The sequence below is a fragment of the Varroa destructor genome, unplaced genomic scaffold (assembly GCF_002443255.2).
Source record: "Varroa destructor unplaced genomic scaffold, Vdes_3.0 BEIS01000001.1, whole genome shotgun sequence".
In the NCBI taxonomy this organism is placed as follows: Eukaryota; Metazoa; Arthropoda; class Arachnida; order Mesostigmata; family Varroidae; genus Varroa; species Varroa destructor.
The window spans coordinates 16,614,414-16,638,183 of record NW_019211454.1 but is presented as its reverse complement, the minus strand read 5'-3'; the positions used below and the strand labels follow the sequence as shown (position 1 = coordinate 16,638,183).

At 41.3% G+C, this 23,770-nt stretch overlaps 1 long non-coding RNA gene across 4 annotated transcripts in view; it reads right to left on the bottom strand.

Annotated features, from left to right (window-relative positions):
- Window positions 1-12,467: 12,467 nt before the first annotated feature.
- The window catches only part of LOC147758313 (uncharacterized), a 31,957-nt gene continuing 20,654 nt past the window's right edge, over window positions 12,468-23,770 (bottom strand). For 2 of the 4 annotated variants that reach the window (XR_015328015.1, XR_015328032.1), the window contains 4 exons: window positions 16,278-16,392; window positions 15,242-15,452; window positions 13,869-14,702; window positions 12,468-13,610 (listed from right to left, as the gene is read on the bottom strand). This is a non-coding gene — a long non-coding RNA (uncharacterized LOC147758313). The remainder of the gene's footprint in view (window positions 13,611-13,868; window positions 14,703-15,241; window positions 15,453-16,277; window positions 16,393-23,770) is intronic. The other 2 variants (XR_015328017.1, XR_015328021.1) reach the window with 2 other exon arrangements.

Here is a 23,770-nt window from a genome sequence, read left to right as displayed (position 1 = left end):
TTCTTCTCAAAGACCCCTGCTGTGTTTAAAAAAGCACATTCAGCGGTACGCTTGTCACCCAGTGCTCAAATCTTTCGAGCGTCTGTTCGACTCTTCTCCAATCATGAACTTGACAACAAACGAAATTCGTGATACCTACGCGCTATTCCAGAACTTCTCTTTCATGCTATCCGTCTTTTCCACTCTGTAGCTACAGAAACTCGGACCATGGTCACGGTCAAATTCAGTTTACTTGTACCACCAGAACTAACGTAGTCGTCTGATCAGCGTGCTTTTTTCTCGTTTGGGCACCCGAGCATAGTGCCGCATTTCCCAGTATGTTACCCGCATCCGATGCTGTGCAACACGTGAATGTCGAAACATCTCCCTGATGTAGTTCGACTCGGTGTCGTGAGGTAGGAAGATTTTGTTGGAATCTAAAGAACGTCCCGATATTGAGGTTTCAACTCAGGGCGACATCGGGGTTAGACGCAGGGCGACTGGTCCGTCAGCATCCTTCCTCTGGACCGAATGAAAAGCAGAAGTCAGGGAAGCAGGCTTCGAGCAGGTGTAACGCAGTCAACTGACGTAGGTACGGGTTCAAATTGAGGATGGTTAAATTAGGGTGATTAGGCCAGGGCTAACGCCGGAAAATCCATCTGAAGCAGCGTTTGCAGCCATCCTTCAGCATCAATTCCTTAATCTATACTATATGAGCGTGTATTCTGAGGAAAATACGAACTGCATTCGGTTCTACTATGCATGTGCTTTCGCCTAGGTGTGCATATCGAGATGATAATGTGTAGGGACCTTGTATATTCAATGTTTGCTACGGTTGGGCCACTTAATTTATTTTATGGAAATTCTATGAAATGGTGTCAACTCTGGTCACGCGGAAAATGCGCCGTTGTCCGTTATCTTTAGTGGGCAGCTTATCGATTCCGTTTGTTTCTTAATTGGCTGTCCTTTTATCACCAGAGCCCAATAAAAACGTCGTTTCAAAGAAATTATTCTCTTTGACGAATCCCCAAATCGTACATACAACGCTACTTATCTATACACCTATCTCTAGAGTCTCTATCAGCGATATACGCTGCTTTCGTCACCGGCGCATTAATCAGCACTGCTTAAATATATTTTCTAATAGAGACAATTATCTGTACATAGCTAGCGATTACCAGTCTGTCCATGACGCACTGCCTAACAAAGCATGTTACGTTTGTTGTCCTCGAGCCCTGCGGGCTGATTTCCAATAGAAATAAGCTAATGCCATCTGAAATCACCGTTACGACAGCCCATTGAGCAAAGCAAAATTTGATGCCCCACTTCGGATTCATCTCCGGTCCGCCCCGCGTTTTCTTTCTTGCCTTCGTTTCTTGCTCAGACCCACAAACGCAGCCACACAAAAGATGGACCTGCACATTCGAGCTACGATTCTAACAATATATAGCCCGCATAGAGCCACACTGAGATTTCTCTGCAAAGGGAAGTCCGTACAACCCCACTCGAATGACTTGCTCTACACCGCAACGAAGGGAACGAAGTGTCGCATAATCAAGAGGAGATTGTTCCGTGGATTTATTTCTTATACTTGTACGGGTTGTAATGTCTTTCCGTTTACAGCAGAATAGGATAGCCGGAGCCGGTGACTAGAGATCGTCGATTGTGCTGGCCTGGCCTGGTCTGATCGTGGTCAGATCTGGTACACCACTGTGCAGTACTAAGTGTCTTTTAATAACAGCTAGAAATCGACGCTGTTGTAGTATTACAGGGCACTCAGACTATACCGGCACTGCTTTCGTATAGTCTTGCTTCCGCTATCGCTACAGCGTTCCCACTTCTTTCTCAAGTCTATCAGCCGAAGCACAAAGTTAATGCTTTATCATGGCCCTGTTATGGTCACGGTAAAAGTCGCCTCTTGCTATGCCAGGCTGTTTGTACTCTATCGGTTTTTGTATCGCCGGCCTGAGCGCTCTAATAATCCGAGAACTCGGTGGCTGGTATCACACGAGCTGTACAACTGTACATCTGGCACAGAGCAGCTACAACGGAGGTACACGCTCGACGTGTTCCAGCTTCTCGAGTCCTTTTTCTGGCATCCTAAATAAATACACATAAGTAAACAGATGTGTGCCCTGCACAGATGTTTATCTGTGCGTGTGATAGTGTAACGCTATTCATGGCTACGATGATAGAGAGCTGTAGGCGGGACTGATGTCGAAGGCCGTGCTTGCGCCGAAATTGTCTGTTCATCAAAAATAGGAACAACACAGCGCATAAGGCTATGTTTAGGCTGAATATAGAAAACAATCTGAATGTTAGATTATAATGTTCAAAAGATCTGGCTATTTATTTTTCTTTTTTTAATTTATTTATATGAATATATTTAGCTTAAGTTAGTGTCTAACGCCTGTATGTATTTTTTAGGATTAGTTTGTTCGACCGAACAAACGAAATGTTTATTGTAACGTATGCTGTGTCCTTTGTGGTGTAATAAATTTTTATACACACAACGGATACACAAGAAGCCGAAAATTTGCTCATGAATTGTTAAAGTAATAAGGAGCTTGTGACTACGACTCTTAACCCTTGCATACGCTGTAGCCTTGATAATCCTATTGCTTTGCTACCGTTTAATGTCATCTTGTATAGTCTAAACAAACCAATTGATCTGTGATATTTTAGTAAAAAATTAAGTGGCTATCAAATAAGCCAGCGAAGCTTAATTTTTTCCTACCGACTTACTTAATTAATGGCGCGATGTCTCGTAATAGAACAATCAATCGAGTAATTTTTCTAGCATTTCCTACACAACATCTTCTTAAAGCTTAGATTAGGTTAGATATATCCAATTACCCGCACGACTCAGCAACGTAACGGCAGCTCATAAGCTCAGGTAATAGTCGAGCGGACGTTCAGAAAGGTCGTGCCGATGATCCAGCTAGCAAAAAGCGGCCTACTTCTTTGTCATTCGTCTCACCATTCGATACTCGTGTTGGCCTGTACAAACAGTTACCTGCAACAGCAAAAGTCATTTTATGAATAGGCCAAAATACTGACTGATAGCGCCTGTCGGCTCGCTTTCCGCTACCAGACAAATAGATCTCATCTAAAGCGTCTGCTTTCGGAATCTAATTAGTTAGTTCTCTGGTTCGACTTTAGAACCGTCCGCAAACGATACGGGTGATTGATATAGATACACTAGCAGAACTAAGTTCGGGTCGACAGCTGATTAAAAGTTCCAAAATGCATAGACTCAAAGAAGGTTAAACTTGTGCAAGAAGGTACAAATAGTCCTAAAAAGACTAATGATTAAAACCGTTGGAGCTCAGCTGGACGACCTAACTGGAGACTGATATCGTTTTCTCCGAAACAGCAAACTCCTGTCTTAAAAACCCATTTGTATCAAAAATGGTTTCTTTAAGTCATTCTAATGAATTTTTAAATAATCAAAACCTTTCAATCTAAATTTTAAGGATCTTCCGGTTTGTTCTATGAACGTCTATTTCTGGTCATGCAGAGCTACATGAAAGCTGGATCTAAGCCAGGCCGTTAACTCCGGAGAGAAAAGTTTTAAGCTTCGTAAGCGTTGCTTAGCGCGGAAAAATTGGATGGGAACCGATATTCGCTTTAGTGTCAAAATTGACACTGTTTTTTACCATGGTGAAACTTCTGCTGTGTACGGGCCTTTTTATAGTATTAAAACTAGCCGATGAATGCATGCCCGCTACGACAAATAGGTCGCAGAAGTTTTCCTAATTTTTAATACCCTATTTAATAAGACCTCAATTTTAAAAAGTCTGCACCTTCGCTTGTATTTCTTCAAATTTAATTAACGTCCAGACCCGCTTGTTAGCCTGCATAGTTATCCATTATGATGCAGATCGTCTTCATTCTTTAAACAGCCAGAGTGAATAAACCTTGCGGCTGGCAAGTTTTGCACAAGTTCCTGCTTTGTTCCCAACACACCAATCTTTAGTTTTCTAGTCCTGCTAGGGATTACAGGGCTATAGATATGAAGCCTTGGTAGAATATTCGTGACCGTGTTCAGCCCCATAGACGTTTTAGAAAACGACCGAAAAACGGCTGAGTCATTTACTTTGCCAAGCGGAGTCGCTACTGAAGGACAACCTGTTTTCGTTGGTTGCATATACCATAGGAAGGCTAAGCTGGGAAGATGTCAAAACCCTTACAGTTCCCCAGGGGTTTCCTGGTGGACATCCACCTGACTTACAACAACCTGCTAACGAAGAGCGGATGATTAGGCGAAGCATCGGTCTTTTGCTCCAAGTCAAAGCACTTAAAAGCAATCGTGCGTCGCACGATCGGCAATTGTTTGAAGCAGGAGAAAAACAGTGTTAAGGTTATAAAGGAGGACACACGCGTTCGAATGAGATCATTCTGAAACCGTAAAAGTAGAAACAATTAACTATATTTGCTTAGTTTTAACACATATTTGTTTGTAGATAACCTATAGTTTTGCCGTTATATACAGTCCTAATTATTTCGTAAAAACGACCGTTTGTTTCTTTTTTGAATATAAAATAAGACAATACCTTCATTTATCTATCATAAAAAGTCGTACTTTTAGTCACCGTGTTAACTCGTTCTTTGAAGCTATAACTCTATGACTAAACAGACTTAATCGACTGATTTTTATACGAAACGTGATCTTTTAGTTAAACCACAGGTATATAGGATTAAAATTTTGGCGCTTTGCACCATGTAAGTTACAACAGTATCCGACTCCCCTACCAACTTCCTTGCATCTGGTTTCGTTCTGCGTACAGGCAGACGGGCAATAACTATCCTAACTTCGTTAATATCATAATCAAATTTATTCGACCCAATCTTTTGGTGGTAACCCGAGTCAGCATAGGTTCGTGAGACACCAATCTGTTTTTAATAACTTTGTTGTTAAAAAACGTACATTCGGTGTTCGGAGTATAAAGTTCATTACGAAATAAATAAATAAATAAATAAATAAAGTTGAGTTGTATGTATTCCTCTCAATACATATTCTGTATAAAGCTGCTCTAAGCAAACGTATATAATTCGGCCATACCATGTTGTATCGTTCGTCATACTTTAGAACGTTTAATCATCAATCATCTACTATTAACTTTAGTGGATCAGTATATTTAAACCAAGTATAATCATCGCGTGTCCGTTAGCAGTACATACAAATGGCGGCTAGCCCGAAAAGATGGTCAATATCATACCTTTACGTAAAAAGAGAACAGGCCTCTACCTCGCTTGTGCGAACCTTGGATCCGAGCCGATCACTATTTCCGTTACTAAACTACCGCCGAAGATAAGGATTTTCTAGGTTAACACACATTATCAACAACATTTGAAAGGCATCTAAAGGTCCAGAATGTAGATAACAAATAAATAGTTAGTAGTAGTGTTTTTTTTTAACAAAACAATAGTGTTCCCTACATTTACTAACACCTTCTCGTTTGTATCGTCATCACGACATCAGAATACGTCGCTTGTTCACCATTTCCAAACTCTACGTAATGAGTTAATCGATCAAAAAAATGTTTCGTTTACCTGTTGATACAACACGCGGTCGAAAGTACCGCATCATTACCTAGGTCTCTGGCAAGGCAGTAGGTTATGTTCGAGGAAAGTCTCAGGACCGTCTGTAAATAGATCTTGTGGCGTCAAACTGCGAGGATTACTTCTTAACGAGTGACCTCGATCAACATCTAAATTGTACGTCTACTCAACTATGGTATCTTAAAGCGCTCGCTTATTTTATTGTGTAACGTAGCAAAGTACTACGGAAAATAGTTGATCTTGTGGTTCGATAGCGCCTTGAGTTAAGCGCAAGGTCTACAGTAGGGTTAAATAGGTACGAAACGTTTTATTATGCAAAACTCTATAAGGGATCTTTATTTCGTAACCTGCCCTTTGAACCGTTTTTGTATAGCAAAGTCTTTAGAGTATGCGCGTACTTTCGGATTCCGTGGATGCCTTGTAAGTACGCGCCGATGTTATTTGACCGTAATCCGTTATTATTGCTGCCGCTGCTGACGTCAGCTATTGTGACTGGAAAGATAGCTTATCTGGAGAAGTTTCCGATCGCATCCAGTTCTGGTTTGAGTTCAGACTGTTCGTAGACTTTTACAAAGTAGACAAGATGTAAATCTGGCCCGTTGTCGCGCTGCCTTTTCTGGTCTTCACTCGAGTGAAGGGCTTCGACTTCGATAAAAAAGAGTGCTACTAACTTTGTCCCCGAAAGAAACACTGATGTGGTCGCAGATGCTCTTTCCGTCGAGGTTGCTACTGATACTAAGCAAAAGGTCGTCATTGAGGACGTTTCCGACGACACGGGATTTCTGGGTGAGCTTATTTTAATAACGATAGTGTTATAAAATACTTTTCGCAGCTGGTTCTCGCTCTCGGGTTTCTGGGTGATTTCAGTGAAGCTCTCAGGTTATCAGCTGTGCAGACAATATTGAGCGTTACTGTGGCTTGCCCATTTCGTAGTTAAGTGATCACGCCCAAATTACCAGTACACGTATTTTACAATGGCCCGGAAGTATCATCTATCGTTAATTACACATTGATACGCCCAAATGGATGCAGGCTCGAGAGCAGGCCTTCCATGTCCTCAACAAGACACTAGCAGATAATAAATAATCTTGATAATAACGAAAGCCTTATTTGCGTCAAGTTACGAATATAGCAATTAATTTATACTTAACGTTGCAGCTCGGGCATGCTTATCAAGGGCAAACTCTACAGCTCTGCGCAGAGGACGAAGGAGTTTTTTCAGGAGCTTTCGCCCGTTAGAAACGTTGTCAAGTCGTGGTCCAAACTGACGAACGCTTAAGAAACCCCAACTATCCACATCTTATTTGTCGGTGTCCATTATTTGCATTGGTGCTCTGGGCGATAAGCGTTACGGTATGATATAGCTTCTCATTAAACATGTCCCGAAAGCTAAATTGTTTAGCAGCAAAAAGCTTATTTACGTCGTCAAATTTATAGGTTTATGCCGACACTTCAGAGAGTTGATAGATATTGCTTTTGCACTCGTTTCCGTAGTGCTTCGGACAACTAACCTCCGGCCACAGAAATTAGCAACTTTCAGATATGTGTCCAAATCTGTGCTTGATTTTTATCTTACATATTTGTTTTCTTTTTTATGAATGTACCAAAAATAAGTATCATCTATTTAGCGGTACAAGTGAGTGCTCAAGCGAACTATCAATGAAGTAGGAAAAACGATCAAAATGCAGCCGTCGAGTCGATATTGGTTTTATAATAATTAGGTCCAGAAATAGGGTTCTGAGCATAACCTGTAGCTTTCGATGCTGACATCCCTGATTACTTTTGACTAATTCAGTTCCAGTGATGCGATCAAAGGTAACTACGAACTCGAAGCGAACGCCAGCAAAAAGCCCGTACAAGTTTAGCGATGTCCTTAATCGTATATATCAAGACGTGTCACCATGGTAAAAAAAACATATATATCTCTAATATCAACATAGATAGAAGAAACAGTTCTTTCATATAATAGTAGAACTGGTAAGGCGCTTGATACGTCTGGCGGCGATGTTACCAGGACCGTGAGTTCAGGAAACTTCTATCGCGTTCGATTCGTGTTTCGTGCTCGAACGAAACATAAGATTATGCTAAAGTGACACGTTTTATAGGTACGAATGGAAAAATTAAACATCCTAATGACAAAATACTAATATAAAGTGATTTTGCTACAAGTTGAAATAGGCTAATATTGTACCTCAAAAAGGGTACAGTAAACAGTGAAACGACTAGCTAGTCCAACTGTATATATGGACTAGCTATCCGTTAGACCTACAATACTGATATTAGCTAGTTTGATGGATTGTAGCAGTCAGTTCTTACGAAATATTATTGCTCTACCTCTTACTGCACAGCGAACCTATTATTAGAAACATTATTTTCTTCTGAACACTGATCCGGCCATTTCAATAGGGAAATCCACCTGTACTCAAGTCCACGGTGAATAAAGGTCGCAATTGCCAACGATTAATAGTATTTAATGGTTTTCCTTCATGGCGAAAAATAGGTAGTTTAGGTGAAGTATTCGTTTCAACAAGCGGTCTATCGAAATAACTACATATTGGTAGAAACGTTCCAACTGTAAAGAAGCTAGCAATTACCCCTGGATATACTAGCGAGTTTTGACTACTCTGTTCATGACTATGGCGTGGAAACACAATCGACGAGGGTCAGTGAGATAAGCCAGTCATTCAGACGCATGCAGGTAACCAAAAAAGCATTGACTACTTCACAATGCTAATAGAAGTCCATTGTAGCTCCAATCTGACAGATCTGTATACTACCATCAAGGTGCTACGATTGGCACTTCGCTCCTAATTGTTTCGCCGTCTTCATAAATTTCATTTAAAATTGCATTACTGTTCTATGAGTTGTTCCGCTACCAGCAATGTTTCCTTGTGTCTGCCGTCGTTTCCTTGTTGATTTTGCGCTTTCCCTACATTCATTAATTCTTATTTTACTTAGAAACTAATAGATTACAGTAACGCAACATTCATTAGCAAGCCATCTGCTCTGCCCGGAGCGGGGCCGTCATTCTTGTTCCACGTTAGTTTCGGTAGCGTAACAAAAGTCAAAAACTACGCTCTAGCATTCGTCCCAGGAGTTTAGGCGACGATTACGCCTGTCGACTACCTCACAGCTGTGCAGAACCGGGGGAAGGCTCTCACATCAGGAACACTGAAGGATTACCATGACGTCTACTATCGACCACAGGACAAGTGCGGTTCGCACCCGTCACTCCCCAGTGGAATTGCTTGTCCTTACGCGCATTGTTCTTCGCTACCGGGCCGAAGAGTGAAGCCACCGAAATTTCCGACGCCTTTGGTTGTCTTGTGTGTTCATATGTTTACGTTCCTGCTCCGATGAGAATGTGTTCCCGAACACGCCAAATCGCTCACCCGTGACAAACATCTTGGGGCCTACCAGAATCAGCTAAAGCAATTGATGCTCATGTATAGTCAGTTGTTGCATTCGCTGTTTAACCTATTCATTCGTCCTTTCCTCTCGCAACGTCACTTCCTACGAAAAATTCGCGTTCTAAGGAAGCTGTTTTGTTCAATTATCCCACATAGTGGAGTGAATGAAAAAAGGACAAGTTTAAAAGCATAAAACCACACCATACAGATACTACTTGCTGCCATTGTTCGCACTGAGCGGCCAGTGCGAAGAACAGAAAGTACAGGACAGGGTAGATATTTCTGACAGAGCCAAATATACGCGGATGCCTAGTTAGAGAAGGATTTTACGAACGGGCATTCTATTACGAGGGGCCAGGAAAGAAACAGCTCCAAGGTAGTAGTGCAAAGCGAGCATCAGGCTTCACCTATGTTTTATCAGTCGAGATCGGCTAGTGGGCTCTAGCCGAGCAGTTTGTGTTTCTAGAAAAGAACCCTGGCTAGGGAATTCTGCCGGCTGTCGATTCGACTGCAACGGAAGTTATTGGATGATAGGCAAACGAGCTGCGAACAAATGAGGGCAAAGCAAAAGGAAAATATCGGAACTGAACTTATATTCGAATGAATTCATCACGATATCGCCACCGCGATTATTCGATACTGTTACGGCATATCACCCTTAATCCAAAAATATTTTCCATTTAGATGGCTCGTTGGCAAAACAGGCAGTATTATAACGGTGTTTTCTGAACTTAGTTAGTTTAGTATACAGGATTACCTAGGGTTTCCATAGCATGACTTTGACGACGGGCTGATGAAAATCGCAGAGAAAAATATACCTCATTGAATTTCCGGTTACTGTAGTTAGAAATATGCAGTTCTGAGATAACGACGCAATACATTTATACTAGATAATTTTACTAACAATTTTAAAATTGGACACTTCGTTAGGTCACTTACCAATAGTTACCTTGTTAGGACCCAATGCCGTAATGGCAATTTCGACCTAATACCAATCGCTATAGATATAATATGCTTCACTAGCGGGTAAGCACACATAGATTTGTTTCAGACGATTGGGCTCAATTCAATGAGTGGAGAAAAATATAAAAAAAACGGTTTGTTGCATTGACTTACTTCAGCGGTATAATTTGAAGAAGCTGAATAAATGTTTAGATTTTTACGTCTGCTACTGTTCTAGTTAAGCTTTGCTTCAAATGTTTTTTGGCCCCTTTCAGTACAAAAAATTAAGCTATTTACGTTTTTTAGTTACCGGCGCCATTGTTCTATTTTACATTCGTTCAGGCGAAGTACGTCATCCCGAAAATTTTTCGCATTCGCAAGTCTTCACTTCGTAAAAGAGAGAAAAAAACAGTGATATAAACAGAGCGAAGATGAAGACGCGAGTGGAAATCGAACGAAGAGGGATCAACAGCAGCTGTGGCCATGACGACGTGGTTGTTCCCTTGGTCTGGGGCCGGAAGGGGACAGCAGCAACTCAGTAACGGTACGGGCTGACAGCAGGATCCCTTCTACAGGGAAAGGCCTCTCGATGGGTACCTAGGATGAACGAGCTTGAGTGCCGGAAGTCTTCGTCCGGACAACGTAACCAAGTCGTCTGATGAAAAACGACGCAGAGAGTCCGAAAAGCAAGCGGCAGTGGCATCCGCTAGCCCGAAGCCGTTTGCTGCTGCTGATGAAAAACCTTGCGCTCGTTGAAGACGATTGAACAGCAAAAAACGCAAGAGACGCAGTAGTCGCTTTTACTAGCAGCGTTAGCGACGAAAGGTGACCAGACCCGGTGTCGGGAAAAGCAGGCAAAGGAAAGCCGAAAGAAATAAAGACAGCTGCAAAAAGGGCGCGCGACTAACAGACACGCTGGAAGCACTTAAGGATCGCATTAGGTTGTATGCAAATTCAGTCAAGCCGATGAAGAAAGCAGAGGAGTAAAGATCGAAGTCCACTGCCTGCCCCTATATAAAAATACGCGCGGAGTCTGCTTACGGCGTCACTCCGCTTTGCGTTTACCCAGGGACGTGCACAAAGCAAAGGCATTGACACTGTATCTTTCCTCGATTCTTCTCTCGCCTTCGGTGCGTTTCTAACTCGTCTTTGTGCCTTTTTCGAAGACATGACTCTCAGCGCGGAACCCGATGGTGGTCGGACTTAGTCGTGTTTGTATCACCCAACTCCGTGACACTCGGCTCTCGAAGTTTATCTCCCAGCCATCCCCAGACATCCTCCCCAAATGAAAAAAGACTCAGAGTCGGGAGGATATCACACCAGCGCCGCCACTTTTCCGGCGGTACCGCTACGCAGAGCTCAAACAGCGGGATATTCGCGTGGTTTGGGTAGGAAATGGATTTGGCGCCGGCTCATTGGGGATCAAAAGGTTCCTGTTAGAATTACCTCTAGACAATACGATCTCAGGCAAAACTAGCTGAGCCATCAGTGCAAATGATGAAAATTGTGTTAGTATTTGCGCATGATCGTCGGTGGTGTGTCAGATTTTGGCTCGTACGGGGCCATAGAAAAAGCATTTGATCTGACCTCGTCATTTCTCACCGTTTCGTTATATACCAAAAAGTGAGCACGTCATTGGCATTCGACATTCCGCAGACTGACGATTTTTTTTGTTCTGTATGTAATGAACCTGATATTGTCCTGGTTTAGGACTTCATCAAATTTACTACTAAACTTGGATTAACTGCCCAGTCTAACCATGAACCCAGCATTGTGAAGAGCTACTAAAGACGCTTTTGCGTCGCCGATATATACGCCTCTCAAGCGTACATGCGAAAATGGCAACGTCGATGAATTTCTATGTTATGGAGCTAGTTACGAATATAATTGAAGCTATAATGCCGGAACTATGCAGTACAGGCAGGAAGTTAATGAAAATATTAAAAAAAAAACATTACTTTACTATAATTATTTAAATATATAGAAATTAGTTAATACCTTATATATACCTTCTAAAAAAGTAAAACTATCATTTCAATGTAAACCATTTGAAATGTCGGGAAAAATTAGGCAATACTATTTACTTAAATTCATGTCTTAATATATACGATAATAATAATAGAAGTATGATACAGATTTTTTTTGCTTGAACTAATGGTCATGGCGGAAATATACTTGGCTCAACTTAAAGCCAGAATACAAAGTAGCTACTTTGTAATATCTTGTTACATGTATATATATGAAGTAATTTACTGTTCATATTGTTTTTGTAAGTTAAACACTACCGACTGAGGTGAGACACTGGCTAGACAACATCCTCAAAGGTCCATGAATAAACGTAAACCGATAAGTCCTAATTGGTCAAAAATAAAACAGCAGGACAAAACTCGGACTGATGTGGACTTTCATCAGATATAGGCATGTTTTAATTCCCTACAATAGGGGAATAGTCTATTAGAGATACGTTCTTTTTTTTTTTACGTAACTACACCTTCTGCGCAGTATGTGCGTTGAAACCATAAAACAATAAACAATTTCAAATATATAATTAACAGCATTAATAGTCAAAAGTAACGCGTGTCGACAAATGCTTGTATTTATTTACTGAAACATTTACTAGGTGAAGATACAAGTGAACTGTGTCAGAACAGGGGCAGTTGTTTTTGGCATAAGACATTGTGTTTCTACCTTACAGCTGAGAAATTCTGAAGAAGTTACTTAAACTTATGCGACGTAATGGCTTACATGAGACGGTATTTTGGCAAAATTCGAAATTAAGGCGTTATAGATATAACCATTAACTTGTCGATGAGTAGCGGTTATTTTCAGATGCAAAATATGATCGATTGAATTGATACACTTAGAACAGCGATGGCAAGCAGCGGTACTTCCATTTTTCTATAAGACGAGCTAGAACATAGTTCTAATTGAGGCAAGGAAACTTCATCGGACATAGTAACATCAATTCAAACCACTTGATAATTATACTTCAAAATGATATCTAATTCAAAGAAACAGATACAAGTTAAAGACTTTACAGCCTTTTGACGATGAGAATTTTCCGTGCCGCAAACACGATCACACCTGCAGCAAGCTCTTATCGCCCCCGAAGCTAGACAGCTTAGGATTTAATCTTAAAATAGACCGACAATTTTCAAATCCATCGACTTTATGACATTTTTCAGCTGTTCTTTATACGAAATCTACTCGTTAGACAATTCTCGCATTTTAGTCTATTGGCAAGTAAGAGTTTTTAATAAATGTCGTTTCTAACTTACCTACCTGATTTGTGCAATCTGTTATTTCTCAGCGTGTGTTTGTTGGAACTAGCAGAAACGTTGCTATACAATAAAAACCAATCTGTAAAGAGTATTGTATTGAAAACGAGTACTGAGAAACATAGGCATCGACAATGAAAACGTGACGCCCGAAGTGCATTTTAATGAAGAAAGTTATTAGTGATGTTATAGTTATTTCATCGCTGACACAACCGAACATTTGTAGCGTACCCGCTGAGCGTACAATTTCTTAATAACTACCCTTAAGATTAAATCGATAATTTGCTAACATTTGCTCTTCCAATTATAGCAGTGTGACGCGACGAGCCTTCTCGGGTGTATCTTAGCTTTTACACGGTCCAATTTCGATTTCGTAGCAGCCCTTAAGTCTAGCGTCCTGGCCATAGCAACGCGCATCTGACGCACAGCTGAAACGCTAAACAAACACTGGTACTTTAGCAAAATTCAACTAGATAATAGGCTTTTTTCATCATAAGATGTATATATTCGCCTATTTCAACTTATAGGCCTCACCTTTTGAGACCGTGTTTTTCAAAGCAGCTCATATAAATCGATAGCTGCGTTCTGCACGCCGTGAAGGCGGCACCAGCAAATCTCAAGCTTAACATGACTACGCAACCAAATTTAACCAGACGTTATCGCCAACAGTTATCATCGTCATCATTTCACGTACCTGTATACACGTTTATGGAGACGCTTTATGTGCTCCTGTTTCTTCGCTCAGAAACATCCTTCCGCCTTTTCATAGTTTCCGGCGAAGTCTTAAAAAATTTTGCTTGCTCACCCTTCTCTTTTCATTACTGGCAACAGATCTCTTCTTCATCGTCGCGTCGATTATGGACCGACGTCACATCGAAGAGTACAGCAACTGCAGTCTGAACTCAGCAGTACGAAGGGAGAGTTCCACAAGGCCTGGACGAGGATTATATGTCCCTTGAGAAGAGACGTGGGCTGCACGGTATGGACAAGAGTCTTTACAGTCAACTATATCTGGAGCTTATTCGATGGATAGCTGTTCTCTGGCGTGTACTGTTGCAATGTAACCCGCAGCCAGCTAACGGTATATGCTTTTTTGTACAGGGGGCAGTCTCTGTGTCCGTGCCGCAACCGCCGCGGCAGCAGCCAAATGTGCAAGTCATGTTATCGGGTCGCTGGCGTCGCCGGAGGAGGGGGAAAGGGGTAGACTAAAGACGAAACTACGAGCTGTCGAACACCTCGAGCGCAAAAGATATGTATATATCTATATATAAATATAGAATAAGAGATAAAGCAGAGTTGTCTGGTCTATCAACCATTCGTTCTTCCTCGTCCGGGCTAGAAGTAAAGTCCTCGAAGCTGAACGAACTGCGCCAGTGCAACAGTGGCTTCTGCCGTAGCGAACCCCGTAGCAGCTTCAGAGGTGACATGCAACATGGGAAAATATGAAATACCTCTGGGAGGGATAAATATTCATTATTCGATGTGACGCGGCCGGTTTCCCCGTTCGTTTGACGACGGCTGCGAAACTCTGAAAAAGAAAGTGGATGCTTCAATGGAGCAAGGAAATCCACAAGACGACAGATATAAGAAAGGGACCGAGAGGCACTAAACGAACATCTCGAAGGGCCTTCAATCTAAACATCTCTATATGAGCGAGGTAGAAGGCCCAGGGTTGGAGATTCGAGGGGCGGGACGAGATGGTGCCTTGAAATTTGCAAGTGTTTGAGCGGCTGCCGATGGAGGCAAAGATATGGCAGAAGGGGCACCGTACCAAAGCAAACGGTCGCGGTGGATTGTTTCTCGGTAGGAACTCTATGGCTGTTTATCCATCGATCAGTTTGCAATGTCCAATAGGAAGCAAACAGCAAGCAAGAGAGCAATGCTGCTGGTAGGTTTTAAGCTGTGTGCGGACGAATTCAGCCATAAATTCCAATTGATCTGCGTCGACGAGCTAGTTTTTCTGGCTGGCTCGCTGGACGGCGTCAAGCCAATAGAGAGAAAGAGTTAGACATATATGCAGGCAGACAACAATATAAACAAGGTTCGTATAGCTCTTTTGAAACTTACGGAGACAAGGGGGCCGATAAATTGTGCACGATACTTCTAGCATGCGGTGATTTCTTGAATTACCGTTAAAGGTAACTATTGGATTAGTTGAGTTAGACGCTTGACGTAACTTGTAGTATATTTTGAACTTTCTGGTTGTCTTTGGGCAATTTTCTCCATTCGTATGCAGGCAACGCTGTGGATTTTGATTTGTTGATTTTATCAATATATTCTGCAACATCACAAAGCATTAGCCAGCCTATTATTTGCCTGTACGGCAACGTGTATTACTGAAGCTAGCTTGGCGGTTTCTGTTTCTGTGTGAGCTTTACATTTAGCAATTTGCTGAAGTTTCTCAATAACGATTTTGTCCTCATTGTAAATTAATTCACTGTTTCTGAGAGATTCAGATAGTACCGTTAAACGCAATAATGCATGATAGCACAGGTCACGACACTTCAAAGCGGAGCAGAACTTATTTGTATCTGCTCACCTGTCAAGGCTCTACCCATTCAGAGTCAGGTATCAATCCATACTTAAATGAAATGGAAATTTAAGTCCGTCGATCAGCAATGGTACGACACGTGAAATTTGTCCTGTCATTACAATTTACGAAGTCTAGTAACACAGAGGCTGTAAATGCACGATCAGACAGTAATAAAATGCCTCACCTGATCAGATTATATCTTTAAAAAAATAATTAGCACAAGGGTAATAGGACGTTGCCAAAGGCCAAAAGTACATGACCAGCCGCGGTTCAGTCGGACCCTTGTGGTATTCTTAGTTACGTACGAGAACGGGACTTTCATAAGCGGCTAATGAAAATGAAAATAATGTAGCGCGAAACGGGGCAACCGAATTTCAGAGTTCAGCTAAGTTAAAAATGACTCTAGCTGTTTTTTGCGGAATCCGGGCTACAATAGAAGTAGAGCTCCTCTCAGTCGTGACAAAAGAGTTATGTGAGAATAGGCCTAAGGAACAGGTACTTCGCCACGAATATGTAGTAGATTGGTACAAATAAAGTCTCAGTAATCGGGAGGTAGAAAAAAAGCAGTACGATAATGCGGAAAGGCGAAATCGTTAGTCCGCTAGTCCGTATAGTAGAGATGTCAGAGATAGCCAACATCCAATTAGCTCCGATATGGCTAGAACACGACTGACTAGTCCGAGTCCTGCAAATGAGAAGCACAACTGGTATATCATTAGATGAGGAAAAATGTATTAGCGCCATCAGTTATGAAGATATTAAGAACACTGAAATTACTAAAGAAATAAAAATACTCTATTCATATCCTATCTTTAAAAAAAAAGCGGCACGGAAAAACGTCGTCGAGGTCTATTGCCTGCTAGAAGTGCCTATATGACTTCCTAAACAAACCATTCATGCGGATATCCAATACATAATTTCACATAATAAATGTCTATCAGCAAACGCATTATTTTCATTGATATGCAGAAGGCCTTCGACAAAGAAAGGAGAACCCTGCGTCACCACGGTTCTGTACAACCTACGAATTTCCACCGTTGCAGTTAAAGGCAACATCCGAAAGTAACCCAAAAAGTGTTAGGCACCAGAAATAAATGACGGATAGGAGAATAAGTAAATTAAAAAAAAAAAAACAGACCTTTGCCCTCTGTGTGACTTAGAACATTAAATTAATTGATGCACTGTCTGTTAAGCTGTAACTAGTCGCTTATTGAAGCACCATATGGTCTGAGATATCTAAATAGTATTAGGTTACTACGTATAAATAACCAAGTATCACAATCTGCCCTGATAATCCGGCCAGCCACTTGAACTTTGTAAAGCTCTCCATTTACCATATGTCATAAAAGTATCAAGCAAACTGAATACATTTCTATTCCGATATCCTAACAAAAAAACACTATGTGTCCCTAAGGAATGAGCAGTAAACCCGTACTTCATTTCATCCAACGTATGTAGTGAATATCAGTGTAAAATGAGTCATGGTCGCTTTTCTAATGTTTGTCCAAACCTGGTCGCCATTAGTTCACCTGTATTTTTCTTGAAGAATACACCCTGAGTAAAAATGGCTTGTCAAACTCCTACTATTAGCTATTGGCTATTTGGGACTCGGAGCTTCTTTTTTTGCGGCGTCCTAAGAAGTAGCGTCAGAATCGTCGTCAAAAGCGAAAATTTTCGCGGTTCGTATTCAAAACCCCGTGAACGATTTTCAGGAATACACAGGTATGCGGGCAGATAAACACGGACGCCACGTATTTCAACACAATATATCGAACTCACTTGACTAAAGCATGAGCTTTACGTGATTAAAATGCTCATCTACCTACCTATTTACCAAGTAATATTGGTTAGCTTCAAACTCTAGCCTAATAGGTGCCGTCGAAAGTGCAACCTCCCTGCGCCTGAAAGTTCTATTTTCGCCGTCGAATCTGTTGTTCCAAGACCTGCATTTATACTGTAGAATACTTTTAGGATAGAAAATGATAAAAAAAAATGTCACACCCTTATCAGGCAACGAATTTTCACTCATTTTCAACACGCAGCGATTGTTTTCCAGGGCCACGCCCGATAGTCACCGCAGCTTACAGAACATTAAAAACATTTGTCCACCCTGACGCTGACGTTCAGCTGCTCTTTTTTAAATATTAAATCACTGTAGGGTATTAGAAGGGGTCACCAGGGAGGGAATCTACGGCGAAACCAAGCCCCTTTTCAATCCTTTGCTGAAACTCGCAAAGATCAGGGCCACATTGCGGAGTGTCAATCCCGATGCGAAATACTATACTCCATATTTCTTTCTAATGATCGTTAGCAATCTGGTTTCCGACTCTTGCTAAACTTACCCGAGCGTTTTTCTAACAGCCATGTGAAACTATACGGTATACCACAGTAATTTTTTATTAATGTTTAGATTTGAACCAACAATGGCCATATGCCCCTGGTGACTAGAACAGCGCACCTAAAAAGACGCGCATTAGCCACCCAGATTACTTCGACCCGGTTGATGAAAGTTCGGCGAAGCTAGATTTCACACTGACAAAACGCATAAATTATAGAGTTCTACGAATTGTTCGAAATCTATATCTTTCAGAAACTATTTATTCAGCGAATATGTAATGAAAATGGTTGACGTTACCTGTAAGGATAATATCTCGTTACTTGTTAAACTTTGACTGTGAAAATTAACTGTCCCCTTGCGCAGTCATACGATATAAATCAAAGTTTATCAGCCCTTCGACTGCTAAAATTGGCTGCGAAAATAGCAAAGGTTTATATTCTGACACAGCTCCATCAGCAACGTTGGCTTACAATATAAGCCAATTGTTTTTACTATAGAGGTATTATCTTGGTTTCATGTGTAGTCACTGGATCGTATATCAAGCTCACAGTGATACGGCTTCTGTGTTAGCAACTGCTCTCTTCTGTTAACAGTCATGTCGTCGCTGTCGGCAAGCTCTTGCCTAAAATTATATTGAATCCATCTATAAACCACTATTCAATTCACGATTCAACGAGGCCTACCATAGAACTTCTTTGCCCCCCAATACCAGACCAGCGGTGTAGGAACTTTCGATATCAGTTTGCTGATCGAACAGGAATTATCAGTCTTCAATAAAGTGACGCTCAGTATATATCTATACTGAAAAAATCGCACGAAAACGTGAAAGGGTACAATCTAGGATCTTGTCCTAGATTGTATCCTTTCACTTTCTCCTAAATGTTTCCAGAAATTGGACAAAGCGTACACCCATCTTATACCATTACTATGTCTCATTGGAATGGTTCCCTTAATGCTACGGCAGTGACTCAATATGAGACAGTGAACACTTTTTAAAAGTATAATTATTTTATTTTCAATCGAAATAGGCGTCGTTATTATCTATGACTCTCTACCATTTGCATGGTAGGTTATTTATTTCCATTGCGGTAGAAATTTGGGGCGTACAATTTTACTGCTGAAGGAAGTTGGGCCTGACGTTGAGATTTGGAAATGTTTTCTACACCGGGTTTGTCAAGATTTGAAGAATGGGGATCTACGACAAAAATACCTAACGACTATTGCCGAACCGCAATGCGCTGTCGTTTAAGGTAAACGTCAAAAAAGCGCGCGTCTCTACGGCCTTGGTTTGGATCCTCGCTTAGAACATACGATACGTATCTTTACTGTGCTATTGCTACATACTCCAAATCATAGTATGAACACCTGTGCACTTCCGTATAGATTATTATTATTATATATTGTATTCGCTATTCACTACTGCAGGCTATTTCAAATTTGCTTCGTCCTATATACATATATGTATAGGTCGTATGGACGAGGCCGTCCCTGATTGCCTTAGGAAGCCGTAGCTCATCGTTGGCCCTTGAAGTGACAGTACCGATCAAACCAAGATCCCTCTAACGATGCTTAGAAGTAAAATTTGAGATGAGGACTCGCGGAGAAAAGCTGACACTTACGTTTACATGCAACTAAATTGTTGAACGTCTGGTACTTTCGATGGTGAACCGTCTGTAGATGTGGACAATATTTGTATTAGGAAAAATTTGACTGACAGACAATACACCTGCTGGCTTATGCAATATCTTGCTATTAGCAGGTTCGCCATAGTGTACAAACGTTTCTATATACAGGTGATATTTGCGTATGAAGGTATTAGTTGGGCCTTACCGCCCTGCTCACATAAGTCTTGTCTATAGGTGCACATTTTTAGCATGCAGGCAGGCAGGCAGTCTACTCTCTTGCAATGGCAGAGCATATATAGCAACGTTGTACTCAGCTCTGTTAAAGAGCGTCTATTTCTTTATCCATTGGAGCTAGGGCAGGACTAGGCAATCTTTTCCGAATTAGCTACCAATTATTCCGCTCTTTTTTTACCGGATTCGGTCAGTTCGCTGCATCGTCGTAGCAGGCCAAGACCTGTTCAGGTATGGACAGCGCAAAGGATGCGTATGTAAGCATAGTAAGCTTTCCAGTCCCTAGAAGAATACTTTAGGCAAGAATAGATGCTGAATGAAAACAGTATGAAACGAAAAAGACGATCAGCCTCGACTTAAGTAATCCTCCCGAGAAAAAGCTCTTTTTTTAAACTATCATGCTCGCTGCTTGGATACCTGTATAAACAAAGCATTATAGAAGGGACGTACTTCGACAAAGCTGCATAATATTGCATCAACTATCTGTTATGTTATTTTGTTGTATCATTCAACAGGTACTCTTCGACGAGTCTGTACGCCGAATCTAATACTAAGTACACCATTAAATGGAGACGAATTTTCTCGGCAGCCTCTTGATTAAACCCCCTACCTTTTCGCATTATCGCTTTTTTCGTTATCTTATAAAAGATCGGCCGTAAATTTGAAACGACCTCCTAAATCACTGCGAGAACATATGAAGTAATAATAATATAATATGAAGTATAATAATAAAATAAATACTAATAATAACACTAGACATGGTCACATAAACAAAATACAATGTATTATTCTATAATTAACTTCTTAAAAAAACCCTACGTTCTATTTCGTTTCAGCATCATTCTATGGGGGCCACATTTGAGGGTTAACCAATCGGGGGTTGTCAGTATGAGGTATACGATTTGAAGTCGAAGCAACTAACAGCAACGTGGTTTAAATCATGAGAATTAAGAGAAAATATGGATCTAGCAAGTAGAAAAAGATTAGATCATAACAAAGGAACTTGTTACTCGAAGGCAAAACAGGGCAACCGCTCTTCGTTGAGATGCGTGATTGAAAAGCATCATGGAAGATGAGACATTTGCCCTATAGAAAAACCCTGATGTAATGCATTTGTGGCCAATCAAGCCCAGTTGGTGACTAAAGTTCCGCTGTCTGAACGTATGCCGTATCCAGTGTCCGAAATTAAGTTATGTGTAGCTAGGCTAGCTAGCAAAGGCTAGCCCGTTAAGGAACTCTTCGTGATGCGTCAATCTAAAATAAATGTTTCAAGTTTTACGTTCAAGTTCGTTTCAAAGCCAAATGAAGTATGGCTTCGTCTCGTACTAGAAAACGTTCGGGCTTGATTTATTGATTATTTAATTCGAAGCATAAAAAATGAAGTGGACTTCACTCATAAGATTTTTGGGAAGTTTAAACCGTCATACGAAGTGAATTCGGCATATTCACTAGGTTTGAGGGTGAACCGATGGGTAATTTCAACATCGGAAAGGATCTTCGCATGGCCATTGTGAACCTGATTAGCATTGGAAAAGCTAGGCATCACTCCTGCTGGCGAACAATCCCTATATCGAAGCTGTCGTCCGCAGACCCCTGTTAATTCGCGGGTATTAGTGATCTTCACAGCCTGAACAGGTGACCGAGCCGTTAACGATAAGGATGTTCAAATCTAAGGAAAGCCCACGTTAAAATTTATGACTGTGTGCAATGCGTAGATAACTTTACAAAGCCCGCTCGACATATTTAGACCGTCTGATATACGTCAAATTGATCCCCTGAGCAAGATTGTTCCAAATCAGTTCGTGTTTGTATCTTTTCATTACTATGACGCTTTTACATGTTGAGTATAGAAGAGTGCGCCAAAAATATTCAAATGCCTGATAACTCTATAATATCATTATTACTTCTATAATGTATTAGATGGATGGGCACGCTAGTTAGTATACGATTGGAGGTCTTGCGCGAGATGTTTGATGAATGCCGATTGAGCAATTGATTATATTTAATATATTTAGAAATAGTTTGCCTGTCCTTGAGGCTTGTCCTTAGCACGAACGGAGACAACAACATTATAGTGTAACTATGACACATACATTGAATTTCGACAATTTGATGAACAGAACTGAAAAAGGGACAGTGATACGAAAGTTCATGTAACAAATAATTTCTGATAACTTTTGAAACACTGAAATCTACCGTGTAGACGCGTCAGTGTTAAATGATGAGTGCAACAATCGAAATTATAGGAGCAAAATAGCACCTTGTTAAGGACATCATTGATTGCAGGCCGTTTTTTACTATCATCCACCGCCAGTGGCCGGTTACAAAGAGCAACGACTATATGATAATATGTAAATGCCAACATGACTAACAACATTACGGCATTGAGCTGTAATTGTACTATGATCGCCCTTAAATCGAGCATAGAGCTTAATCTTCGAAAATTGACCGACAATGCGATGATCGTCTTGATCTCCCCTTCCTATATCACATCTGCACACAATATTTTTTTTTAATTTTCTCTCTCTCTCTCGGATTAGTAAATAATTTCTGTTGCTAGCTGGCCCGGCTTCCAGTCAAATGAAAACCAAAGATATATATATATATATATCTTTATGTTTCATATTATTCTGCTGTTTTTACCTCGACTAGAAGACCAGACACCCATGTTCTTAAAGCCCCTGTTGTAGAGCCCGTAGAGCCTTAGAGCGACAACGTACATTTCTTTTCTTTGCTCTCTGCTTTATCGTCGTCCAGCTATTGCTCCAGAACAGCTTTGGCAAAGCCAAACAGCTCGCTCTCGTACTAACTCGCCTTTTTCTTTATGGCCATATTATAGTTGTTATGTTTTTGTTGCCAGATGGGTGCACAGCTGTCTCTGTAGGCACGCACTGTTGCGTGGCAACATTACAGTATCCATTGCCCGAGTCCCATCCGTGTCATCTCTGCCTTACGGACACTCACGCGTTTCGCTTAATTTCTCCGCAGTGCAAGACCAAAAAACGACAAACTGACGGACATATTTAGTGCAGTTGTTGTTGTTATCGTTATAGCTGTTGTTATTGCTATTGTACACCATGGTGTGTCCGAATCCTAAACGATTTTTGCGGTTTATCAACCCGTCAACGGCTCGCCTAAAGTTAGAGGATGGCGGGACACATAATTGAATATTTGCCTGTCTGTGTTTGCATGTGCCTTTCCAACACCCGCTGCTGCTGTTGCCCAGCTAAGGGTTCTGGCAAAGGGGCCCACGTAGATCCGCGTCTCAGGGCCCTGATGCTGTGCATATTGCTAGTCATGGGTCCTGACAGCGTAGTCGGTCCCAGCGATCCGTTTTTGCCCGACAGCACATACTTCATTGGCACCCCACTACAGGCTACGTATGTATCTCATTAAAAAACATTCCCGCTTTTAGCCCCGCCAATCACGTCATTTAGTTGGTATGCCATCCAATGCAGTGACGGGAGGGTATTACTTCTCTAGCAAGATTTAACTGCCTCCATTTCCATTCTCCGTTTTAATAGCTAAACGCGTTCCAGTTGTCGGTCTACTATCATCAGCAATAGCTATCGTTAATGTCAGTGATTGCACAAGCCAATAGCCAGACAAGCTTAGCGTTTCTTCCAGTTTCGGCAATCGACCAATCGTACCGGTCGTAGTCATGGAACAGTTTATAGGGGTAAAACCGCCGTGGTCGTTGGCGACATTGTCTCGTTATTTCGCAGAACGGCGCTTTTTCTCTGTTTTAGCTGTTCCCTATTTTTCTCTTTCACTATCGCCCTCCTGCTCTAACGCCAGTTCCCTTCGACCACCCCCTACCCCAGCAACACAGCAGAGTGTAACGGGCCCTCGGCAGACATTCCTCGAAA